The sequence below is a fragment of the Festucalex cinctus genome, chromosome 11 (assembly GCF_051991245.1).
Source record: "Festucalex cinctus isolate MCC-2025b chromosome 11, RoL_Fcin_1.0, whole genome shotgun sequence".
NCBI lineage: Eukaryota > Metazoa > Chordata > Actinopteri > Syngnathiformes > Syngnathidae > Festucalex > Festucalex cinctus.
In genome coordinates, this window is record NC_135421.1 from 16,227,197 (window position 1) to 16,239,972 (window position 12,776).

Genomic DNA, 12,776 nt, shown 5'->3' on the forward strand with positions numbered 1-12,776 from the left:
AATTCAGGCTTGCATTTCTAATTTCTGTATTTAGACACGACTCATTAAAAAAATGCTTCTGAGACAAGAGTTTTCAATGTATTAGACAAAGTAATTACACTGGCTTATTGTATTAGACGGCCTCATCAAACAAGCTTTTGTTTGAAGACACCAGCATTGTTTCACTGCCCTGCATTTCAATAAATGAAATCAAGACCGATCGATGTCTTTCAGTTCCACTTTTTCAATTAAATCCGCTTGTCACTCAGTCCCTCATATTGTTACAGAGTCTTAGTTTTATGACGTTCTATTTCTACACTGGCAAATTCATTTACAAGTCGGGAACGTGCTGTCGCCAGCAAATACAAAATCAGACGAAAAGCCATAATTACAATACAGTCAATATTTGAATGAAATCACTTCCTGTTTATAAATGGGCAACAAAGTATGTTTTTGTTTGCTTGTAACCTCATATACTTTAGTTACCGTCATAAACCGAGGGGTCCCCTGTGCTGTGTTTGCTTTGGAAAAGTGGATACAAGTGACTTGTAATCTTTAGTAGCCGTCTGTGGGATTGGTGATTTATTGAAACGTTAAGCAAGGACCTTCAAATGTGTATTCCCCCTGTAAACGTGTCTCGGACGCAAATCCACAGGACAGATCCAAATGAATGTGTTGAATATTAGATTTGAAAAGTGTTATTATGGCTGGGTGTCCAAGGGCCTGGTGCAGAACGCCCATCGCTTTTATTTTTAGTGACCTGTAAAGCTCATTGGCAATTATGTTCTTGTTATCAGAGTCCTGCAGGCATGTGGACTGCCCTTGCTAATGAAAGCGATTCTCCTTATAAGACACAGTCGTAATCCCGCCGAGTGCCCAAATTCGATTCAAAATCTTCACGTGTAATTTGGGACATGTCTGACCCCGGGTTTTCACCGGATGCGGTTGAGGTGCGGTTGCGGTGCGGTGCGTCTTGACTGCGTGCTCCGGACGGGTCAATTTTTTTGTCAATCCACACCGGCTCCGCACAGCTGCGGTTCGGCAGCTCCGTCGCCGCCCACTTCCCAACGTGTCTCGCGGAACCGCGCGCGCGCGATCATGTGGCATTTCACAACGAGAGGTGGACTTCTTTTGATTTAACCTTTTCTTCTTCTTCTGCTATGAGATTCCATGCAGCATCCTTTTTTTGGTTGTCCTTGTAAAGTATATTAATAACGAGAGTCGGGTCAGTGCGGGTCCACTCTTTATTTCTGTCTTCCGCGTCCGGCTGCCGCTCAGTACGGCAAGCGAGACGGGCACAACAAGCAATCGCGAACATCAAACTCACAATACATTACAGTCCTTATAAAAAGGATGTGCCGTGTCATATATTATTTTGTGGTTTTCCACCTCCAATATAAACCTCTCCTCGTCCATGTTCGCTGGTGTCTAAACCGTGAATGAGCACATGGCCCGGCGACGCCCACGTCACGTTTTGCTGAAAAACTTGCGAAATAGGAGCTGGCCAGTGTTTTATTCTGAAAGGTAACCGGAAATTTATTTTGAAACTGCCTCGGTCTTCCTGTCCCGCTCGATGTGTTTTGTGCTAGCTTGCCATTTGCCGGAGGCCTACCGCTGCGGCGTCCGGCAAAAATAGAAAATAGGTCTATCCTTGCGGAAGGCTTGCGGCACGCCGCAGGCCTTCCGCAGTCGACACGCAACGCACCCGCAAGCGGTGTAAACTGCACCATTCGAATGAATGGAATCTAATTGCTTGCGTCGCCGGACCGCACCGCAACCGCACCGCAACCGCAACCGGTGAAAACCCGGGGTGAATCGGGTCGATTTCTTGAAACAAATAAAACCCTAAAAAGTCCAAATGTTTTGGTCCTTTACAAACAATGCAAAAATCCAATACAATAAATAGCTAGATAAGCACCGATTTTCATTTTTGGATATTCTGGAGGCTTCCAAAAAGCCTATTACTACAGTGAAAGGCAGGGGGCGGAGCTTGGCCATAGTCTCACATTTGATGGGTAGTCAGTCACCGCAAATACTTGGATAAATTGTATATTGTATATTTCTTAAAGAAACAAGAAATGTGGTAATCGAGATGAAACAAAGGAATTGGAAAATGTCTTTGCTGTCCGTCATCACAAAAGTAAACAAGAAAATTGTCTTACCTGTCAATCAACAGAAATACAGCCCCCCCAAAAAAGTAAATGCAACTGATGACTTGGAAACCATTTCGAAATGGATCAAACCAAATTAACCTTGGTAAATTCTTAAAAGCTTTGAAGGTTGAGTACTGCTAAACATATTTTCAATGTTTCGTATGTTTACTGATGTAAAAATGAGGAGACAAGATTGAATAACCACAAGAGAGTTTGCTTGTAATTGCTTCTTCCTCTCAAATTGCAGCACTCCATAAAAAATATTAGCGGGGTCATATTCCAATTCTTCATCGAGGCAACGTGGTTCACATTAGCAAGTGACGTTTTTTTTTTTTTTTTGCTTCTCTTCAACAGGGGCCAGCAGATTGTCTCATTAGGAGCAATCAGCGGATCAGACTTCATCAAAACGAAATGTGTGAAGGGAAAAGACGGGGCGATGGGGGGTGGGTGGGTGGCGGAGGGGCTTCGCAACACTTCGATCTGCTCACTGAATCAGGCTGCTGCCATAATGGAAATCTCCATAATAAAACTCCTATTAGATTTCCTTGCTGTCATTCAGTTTATGATGCGTGATGATGACGAAGGCCAGCTCAAGCATTTATTAACTCGCACGGGATTGGCACGCCGTACTGTACATGTGCCAGTCGGCACTTTTGCGTCGACCGCTCGGGTAAACACGACGTTCAAAATGATCATTCATATTCGAGTGCTGCCATTCATACAATCTATTCTCCCTAAAAACAACAAATGCAATGTTTTTAAATAAATAAAAAAGCGCAATTTGTAAAAAGATACAGAACATAACAAAGAATTACATTTTTACCACATTTTTTCTTCATTTCAATAGTCACCTTGGCTACCTGGGGGCAGTATAATTTGGACATGCGGAAATATTCATCAATATTTGCAGTATGGTGATCAAAAGTACAATTGCTGATTCCAAAATTTCAGTCCATTGATTTCTTGGACGTCAATTTATTTCCTCCACAACTTGTCATGGTTTGGGTTGGGTTTGGGTTGATTTTTTTTACTTTTGTCATGGCTCGGGTTTGATTTTGGTTTGTTTTGATTTTGTCCTCCTCTTTCGTTGAGTTCTTATGTTGTCATTGTGGGCTTCCCCCGTCTCGTCAAACCTGAGTATGTCCACCTGTGTTTGCCTACCCCCCCTCCTAATGTGTCAACCAATCAGCACCGTCTGCCACTTGTGTCTTCCCCAGCTGTGTCTCGTTGTGTTAATTAATGTGTGTATTTAGTCTCTTGTCTCCCCTCTGTCTGCATCAATTCATTGTCATTTTCCTCCTGTCATGCTGCTGGTTTTGTTCCGCGCCTTGTCTCGTTTTACCCTTTTTGGACTTTATTTTTGTGTCCTAGTTTATAGCTAATTTGTTTTTCCTCCTGTTTTTGTTAATTAAACTTTTTTTTTTAACCACATTCTTTGGCTCATCGCCCTGTTTCCCTACATTTGGGTCCACCACCACACCTCAATCGTGACACAACTTACCCCCCCACCCAGATAAGCAAAATTTGTAAGAATAGCTGACTCATATCCAAGCACACTGTTACCCCCATTTATGCCATTTTGCCTTGTTAGCATTCAGCTAAATGGCATTATCTCAAACAAAGCTATGTGGTTGTTTTAAATAATGAAATTCTCTTTGCTTGTTTGCTCCTATTTCAAATGATTGACTACACAGGGAGTCCTCAAGTTTAGGCGCACTCGACCCAAGGCGATGTCGGCTTTACAACACTTATATATAGCCCGCAGTGTTTTCCCCTCGTCCGCTATTTAGCCATTAGCTGGTGCTAGCGCTTGTGCACTTGTGGGAGTGTCTTTGGCTTTTTCGCCCTCTTTTTTTTTTTTTTTTTTTCACATCATGGCACCAAAGAAGAAGAAAGCTATCAATGTTGGTCCAGCCAAAAGAACAGCAATTACCATGGAAATTCGACTTCAGTTGAAATTCGGGTTACATCGCAAGCGTAGTAACGGAATCCGACGTAACTCGAGGACTCCCTTTCATTTTCTGGGACGTTTTTGCACGTGGTTTTATCTCCCGTCGGTTTCGATCACTGATGTAAAATTTCAAATGGGTTTAATAATGACTTACTCAGCTGAGGCTAATTAAATGGAAATGACTTGAGGGGACGTTCCGCATAGTTAAGCAGGTCACCATGTTTATGATTATTGAGGGGTGGAAAAGAATATGCTTATTAAAAGCCTGGAATACTCCAGTGCCTTGCATTTTTTGCTTTTTTTTTTGTTTTAAAAGGGCATTTGAAGAATATGATTGTAGTGGTCTGTACTAGAGTGTGACTCCAAGGTCTATTAAGGAAAGTCAATTGTTGAAAGAGGACTGATGAGCAGCAAGCAGGGATTTGAAGCTGCTGGTGTCTCTGGAGTCCGCAAATCCTCCAAAGGTTTGCAGTCAAGCATGAAACAGCCTTTCGGCCTCCCTGAACCAATCTCGCCATGAAAAACATTTGCACAAGTTCTTGAAAATTGCCCGTGTATGTACATGTTACGACTCATCTGAATTGTCATTATTTTTGCCTTCCATATATTTTGGTGCTGTGAGATTTTTTCAATACCCAACTTGTTCTTTCTCTTTTTGCCTCTCACTGGATTTAATCACGTAGTTAGCACTCGCTATCATCTGAGTCTGAATGCACTTAGATGTTTTGTTTGCTTTTTTATTGAACAGGGGCCTTAGGCTCGTCTCGGATCCGATTGGTCGATAGCTGCCACGCATTTGTGAACTGCTAAGAGGAAGCGTGGACGCGGATATCTCATTTCACAGCTTCTCTTCAGGGACCAACAAAGGCAATTTTCTACTCTATCAACATTTCCCAATGAACAGGCATGACGGAGGAATATGTTCGCTGTGAAGACAAACCTGAGAAATGGACCAAAAAAAAAAAAAAAAAGCAACACAACAAAGTCTGAAACGTTCAAAGAAATATGCAAAAACGAGCCCTAATGAATGTTGGCAGTCCACCAGACAATTACGTGAACTGACCTGCATCCAACAAAACAAAAACAAAAGAGTGCTGCACACATTCTTCTTCACCAATTCCTTTCGGGTGAATGAGGCATTCACGGTTTGGCATGGGCCGGCAGTCGGGCCCTATCCAAGCCTCAAGCTTATTATTATTATTTTTGTTCAAGGAAGGAAATAGTACACAGACAGTGCAACATTCCCACCGTGACCCGAGTGACGAGGTCCTCATTAAGGACTTGTGTTAAATGAGCTGCATCGCATTGCTTTGAAGGACGTGATTTTTATGCCTTCTTGGATTTAATACACTAAAACAGTGCTTATCAAACTTTTTAGGTCAATTACCGCCAAGAAAAAAAATGCTTAGCTGTCCAAGTAGTACGGAATTAGCATAGATTTTAAAACATAGAAGGCCAAAACATCCCTAATGAAAATTAAATTGCACGAATAAACTAGCCACTAGAGGGTGCTAGAACTGCACAAATAGAAATCAACCTGACTTTTTAAACAGATGTGTTCCTTTAAAATATTGTGAACATGACAACAACAGTATTGTGGCAGTTTTAACATATATAATATAGCGTGTGTCTTTTCGTATTTTGGAGACCAACCTGGATGAAGGACACGTCAACATCCTTTTTTTTAAAAAAAATTTAGGTATGGAGCGAGTGGCAACATCATCCACTGAAATGCGACATTAGAACGGATATTTTCTTGCCGAGGTGTTGCACTATGATCAGCGACGTCAATTCCAATTGCTTTAGATTACGAGTTATGAGGATAATGTAAGATTTTTTTTTTCGAAACTAAAACTGTGAGTTTGGGGTAGAAGCGTTTTGAGGTCCTAGTCAGGGTAACGAGAATTAAAGAGATACTAAGTTAATTTGTCCAGAATGAATTTGATGGAGCATCGAAAATTACGTCTACAAGCCTCAGTTAGCCGGGGCGGAGCTTACTAAACAGTTTGAGGAAGAGGCGGAAGTGCAGTACTACATGTCCCCAGCAGAGAGCGCATCCCTGGATAGTTGAAGTTAGTATTGTCATGTCCACCTGTGTTTGCCTGCCTCTCATCTGTCACCCAATCAGCGCCCTCTGCCACTTGTGTCTTGCCCAGCTAATTGTGTCAGTGTGTGTATTTAGTCTCTTGTCTCCCCTCTGTCTGCGTATTCATTGTATCCCCCCCGTCATGCTGCCGGATTTCTGCCTTGTTCCTCCGGCTTGTTTTGCTTACCTTTTGGAGTTCGCTTTTTGTTTTGGTTGAATGAAATTCCCTTTTTTTACTTCACCTCTGCCTCCTCGTCCTGCTTCTCTGCAATTGTGTCCACAACCACACCTAAAAACCTGACAATGTCCACGTCGTTCGGGACTCATAGAACCGTAGTTACATTCGTAACTTTCGTTTTGTTGTGTTTCTAACCCGCAGCGCTTCACTTTCATCTTTAAACAGATGTCAAATAACATTGTAGTCGTCTTGAGCAGCAACAAGCACAATATCTTTATTCATACATTTTATTTCATGCCGATAGTATAGTGTTGAGCGACTTGAGCTCCGCTGACGTGTTTTTCTGAATGCTGCTGCTTGCCTTGCGAATATATCCTCCTTGAAAAAAAAAGTAATTCAATGATGGAATTTCAAATAAACAGAATGAATAGCTTTTTTATTAGGTAACCATACATGGAGTCACTTAACTAGAAGCTAAAAAAAAATAATCACTGAGTCACATCCAATTTAGTCAGACCACTTTGTGGAGTGTAAAAGTCTCTCAAGGTCAACGAGCTTAACTGCACACAAGTCAAGCGATGAGATGCCGCTTAGAGGATACGTACGTGCGGCTATCACTTCTCTCGTGTCATTTATATGACACGTATACGTGAAAGAAATCAATACACGACGTTAGGCCAGACTGTCCAAAGAGCTTTGAAAAGTTGCGTAATGACAGCTTCATCCCCACAATGGATTTTATTTTATTTTCACTCATTGCAATCATCCTTTAACTCCTAAAATATCCAATCTAGGTCGTCTGAACTGGATCGACACGTCTCGGAAAGATGACAACGCCGCTCTTCTGCTAAAGAGCCGATTGGTTGAAGCCCGTCTGCGGCTTTCCCAGATCTCGTTTCTGCTTCACCAGTCGTGCAGATGTTAAGTCACGAGAGGCTTGTTTGCGCAGAGGAAAACGTTGTTTTTCTTTTACCTGGGTATGAATAAATATTTCAATGGCATCTGCTTTGCCGCAACCTGGCATTGTTTGTCTGCCTGCAAGGGGAGCAGCTTGGCGGGGGGAAAATAGAGAAAGGATGGCGCACATTAGTGCCATGGGGAGCGTGGGATGTTGGCACAGGCGTTCAAAGTGCAGGCCTGCTGCTGCTGCCAGTGTGTGTGTGTGTGTGTATATATATATATATATATATATATATATATATATATATATATATATATATATATATATATATATATATATATTAGGGCTGTCAAAGTTAAAGCGTTAAAAGATTAATTAATCACAGAAAAATGTCGCATTAATCACGTATTAACGCATATTAATCGCACTATTTTTTTGGACCGCACTTGAGTCTTGATCGTAACCGTTCAATGGTTACATTAAAGGCTGCGCAGGTCAGTGATTAGGTCAAAGCACGGCATTTCCAACGCCTGTTGTGCCAAGATGAGCGGGGTGACTCCAGTTGGTGTGCTCGGTGGTGAATTTCGCTTTAAAAGAAACACCCCGACAGGACTTTAGATGAAACAAAAGTAATTTGCGTTTAATTAATTAACAATTGCTGAATTGCACCCCGTTGATAATGATGCTGTTATCAAGTTTACGTCAGGATTCCGCATGTTCTTTGCAATATAATTGCTGAATTGCACCCAATTGATGATGTTGTTACATTTTGAGCAAAACACGCATGCATGCAATCGTGTACATGCATTTAATCAATGTTTGCAAATGACATTCATATCATAAAATGCGTTGTCAAAATATTACGGTATTTTGCATTTATTTTATATTACACAAGCTGATTAATCGCGATTCATCAAAATTAAAAAGTATGATTAACTCATTGATTCCCACCCATTTTCACAGAAGCAATCCCGTGGAAGCTACCAAAAGAAAGATTAAACTGTCTTCTTTCAGCAGGAAAAAAAGTATGTTTCTATCTGTTTCCGTTTTGCAGCAATTAGCATTAGAAGAGAGCTAAGTTTCATCAGTTTTCGCAAATCTATTTAAAATTGTGAGTAATTGAGCTTTTTTTCTATATGGCCCTGGTTGATCTCCTTTGCTCTGCTGTCACCTGCTGGCCGTTTGTGTAATAACTACCATTTCTGCAACCGTTCTTTGCAGTTGAGAGGCTGCATCAAAGCCTTTTGTATGCTCTAGCATAAAAAAACAAAAAAAACAAAAAACAAAAAAAACGTATAAATACGTCTTTGGGACACTTAAAACAAAAACAAAAAACAGATTAAAAATTTGAATCGTTTGACAGCACTAATATATATATATCGTATATTTTCGTGTAGTGTTCCCTTACTATAATGCGGTTGACCTTTCGCAGTCTCGCCGTATCGCATTTTTTTCTAGTACAATTTTGCATGCATTTTTTTTTTTTTTTTTTTACAGTAATGTACATATTGTTTACAATGTATGAAGGTTTGATCATTGAGAATGTTTAAACAAGAGAAATGTGAGAAAATGTAATTGCCTCAATGCGAGGAGTGCATCAACTGTATTTTGAAGGGTTTTAAAGCCTTAAAACATTTATAATAGATGTAAAACATAAAGCTAAGTAGTTCGCGGATTTCATTTATTTGAAATTAAATGATAACCTAACCTCAGCGGAAATCGAGGGAACACTGATTTTTTTTTCCCCCCTCATGGTAACAGAATCTCTCTGACCCAGTAGAATAGAATGTTGAAACTCTTCATCCTTTTGAGACCAAAAGAGTGTCCTGACCTTTTATTAAGACAACTGGAAATGGTTTTCAATTGTCGAGACCAAATGACACCTTTTTGCGTAAAGGTAAAATGTTTGAGCCTGCCAGGACTCGACGTTGCGCTCAGCTGGAGGCTTTGCGGGAGGTTTCAGACTTGCTGCGGAGCAACAAAGTCAGCAAAATTGCACTTGAATCCCCAACTGCGTTCATTGTGCCGCCTCTCACATCCGTCCACCGAGTGTAGATAGAATTTCTCCTTGGGGCTCGGTAAACATATATATTTGTTCAGGCAGTATTTGACAGTATGTATTTGATGAATTGTGTTTGATGGTCAAACAGTTTATGGGGGAAGATGACACCAGTGTTTCTTTCTACAAACACATTTTCACTGTGATTTAGTCGCCTGGCTAATTTGTCACATTATCAATTTTTAGGGCACAAATAATACGTCACGCATACTGATTACCAATAAGTGTTAGGGAATCAATTCTGTTCATTCACGCTGCTGTGTTATAGTCAAAATTCTATTTCACTTGTGAAGTTTTATTAATCATCTCCATTTAAAACAGTGGTGTCCAAACTACGGCCCGGGGGCCATTTGCGGCCCACCGTCCATTTTTCAGTGGCCCGCGACATATGCTAAAAATGGCATTTGACTCAGTTCAAATAAAATAAACAAAACACAAATGTTTGGAGATGGTCAAAGTAAGAAGGGAGGGTATTAAAGGTTATTTTAGTTCACTAAAACTAATGAAAAAACTAAAACTAAAATTCAAAAAACAATATTGTTACCAAAATAAAAAAATGCTTTTTAAAAAACGAAAGCTAACTTATGTTTACAAAACTAACTATAATGACAGCAAACATGTCCTTCTTTTTAGTCTTTGGTAATTAATTTAATGCACGAGCCTTTGGGGATGATTTTAAATGTGATTTTTAGTAGATTTATTTTTATATAAATATAAAAAAATTGAAAGTATGTCACACGGAAGTGACGTCATCTAGCAGCAGCCAATAGAAAAACACCTTCAGATGACGTTGCTCCCATGCTGTTTTTTAAATATTGCGCACAAGTAATACACATTTTTTCTTTTTTTTACAAAAGCTAATACTAATACTGAAACTAACAAACTAAACTAAAACTAAGCATTTTCTTTAAAGAACTAAACTAATAAAAATTAACACACCCACCCTGAAAACTAATAAAAACTAACTAAAATGAAAAATTCCAAAAAATATAATAACCCGACTGCCATATTACAAATAAATTGGTTCATATACTGTAGCATTATTCTAAGTATGCAAAAGCACAAATAAATTATTTGTACAATTTTTAGGACTAAACACAATTTCTCTTCATAACATTATGTGGCCCTTGCGTCCTTCTGATTTTCTGTATGTGGCCCTCAAATTAAAAAGTTTGGACACCCCTGATTTAAAAGCTTAACAGCCTCATTTTGAAACGTGATTTTGTTTTGCCCCTTAAATTTTCAATATGAAGCCCTTAATGAATAATTATTCTCGTGAATGTTGAGCTATTGACTGCAAAGTTTCTCACGGGTGTTTTGCGCAAGTTGAAATAAATGAAAAGAGTTATATTTATTTCTTTTTCTAGATAAATTGCATTCACACAACCGTTCCCAAAGTCACGGTGTCATTTTTGTCCTTGCTGATGAAATAAACCAAATTAAAAAAAAAAAAAAAAAAAAAACCTTCAGGGCCAACCGAGGCAGCCTATTCATAAATTGAGCAACTGCTGTCAGCATCAACGTGCGCCTAAAACACAATCAACTCAAATATGCAAATGAGACAAGGCTCACTAATAGCTACAACGTTTCCTTCCCGACACGGAAAACAACAACTGAGACGAGTGCTTTTGTAGCGGCGCTGTAAACAGTCTTGACTGCGGCCCCACGGGGACCAGAAGATGGTGCAGTTTGTCCTTCTTTCAAACACTCGCCTTCAAAAGTGTTGCAAATTCCTTCACGTATGTTGTAGACCGGAAAGAATTTAGGTTTGGCATCAAAATGATAACTAACGAGACGGGAGATCAAAATGTCAGCTTTTTTTTTATTTGCAGGAGTTTAACATCTGGATTGGATACGCAACCTTTTGTTTGACCGCAGCCATTTTTTTTTTTAACAGTATTGGAACAAGAATGATGACCTTGTTTTGAGGCCTTCGAAGTAGAACCAACATGAAAATGAGCAATAGACCCTTTGTGTGTGACGTCATGTTGAAGTGCGCAGGGCGTCAATGCGAGTGAATTAGAAAACAACGTGAGCTAGAAAATCAGTCAAACAGTTGGTAAATCAGCGATCAACACTACGGTGAACTTGTGCGTGGCCTACGGTTAATCTAAAGGCTCAAAGAGAGATGAGATTGTTGTTTTGGCTCCTGGCAGTGATTCTAGAACAGGTACATTCCAGGCAGACGTGATGAATGTGCCATATTATCCATCCATCCATTTTCTTGACCGCTTATTCCTCACAAGGGTCGCGGGGGCTGCTGGCGCCTATCTCAGCTGGCTCTGGGCAGTAGGCGGGGGACACCCTGGACTGGTTGCCAACCAATCGCAGGGCACACAGAGACGAACAACCATCCACACTCACAAGCACACCTAGGGACAATTCGGAGCGCCCAATTAACCTGCCATGCATGTCTTTGGAATGTGGAAGGAGACCGGAGTACCCGGAGAAGACCCACGCGGGCACGGGGAGAACATGCAAACTCCACCCAGGAAGGTCCGAGCCTGGACTCGAACTGGAGACCTCAGAACTGGGAAGCGCACGTGCTAACCACTCGACTACCGTGCCGCCCCGTGCCATATTATCTTTCGTGAAACATTCATTCATACTTTTTTTTTTGCACAAGTATTTAACTCATTCAAACCCAAAAATGTATAAATACGTTTTTAATACTTTGTCCTGCACTCCCAAAAACGTATTTATACGTTTTGTTTTTTGTTTTTTTTTTGTTTTTTTGGGGGGGGGCTTTGTTACAGCGTCTGACATGAAGAGGTCATTTAAAGCAATGGTAGTTATTACAAAAAAAAAATAAAAAATCGGCCAGCAGGTGGCAGCAGAGATCAGCCGGGACCATATTGCAACAAGCTCTTTTTGCCAGTATTTTCAACAGCTTTGTGAATAATGATTAACTTTGCTATATTCTAATGCTAATTGCTGCAATACGGAAACAGATACAAATGTACTTTTTTTCCTGATTAAAGAAGAGACTATAACCTTTCTTTTGGTGGGTTCCGTGTTTTTATTAACCTGGCAATAGCCAGATGGATACCACTCCACAGTAATTTCATCAGGAAAAGGCGGGACATTCTGTACAATAATTCGAGCTGATTGGACGATGTGACATTCTACACGTTTGTTTTTGACTAATCACGGCCACGGGTGAAAATTTTGTGTTCGTTCTTGTCGAAGTTGGGGAAAAGCACAAACATCTTACCAGCTAGGAATGCACGAAGCGCCTCGCAGAGGCGGCGTACACCATGGACCAGTTTTTTGTCTTTCATCCTACCAATTGAATCGTACCCTCCAAGCATAATACGATCCTCGTCCTCATCGAACATGAGCTCTAATTGCAGCACACTTTTTTTTTTTTTTTTTTACTCTTTCTTTATGTCCCTTTAGGCTCCGTAGATTGACATCAACCTTCATTCGTTGTCTTGTGGTTCCTGTAGACCTTTCCTTTAATCATGTA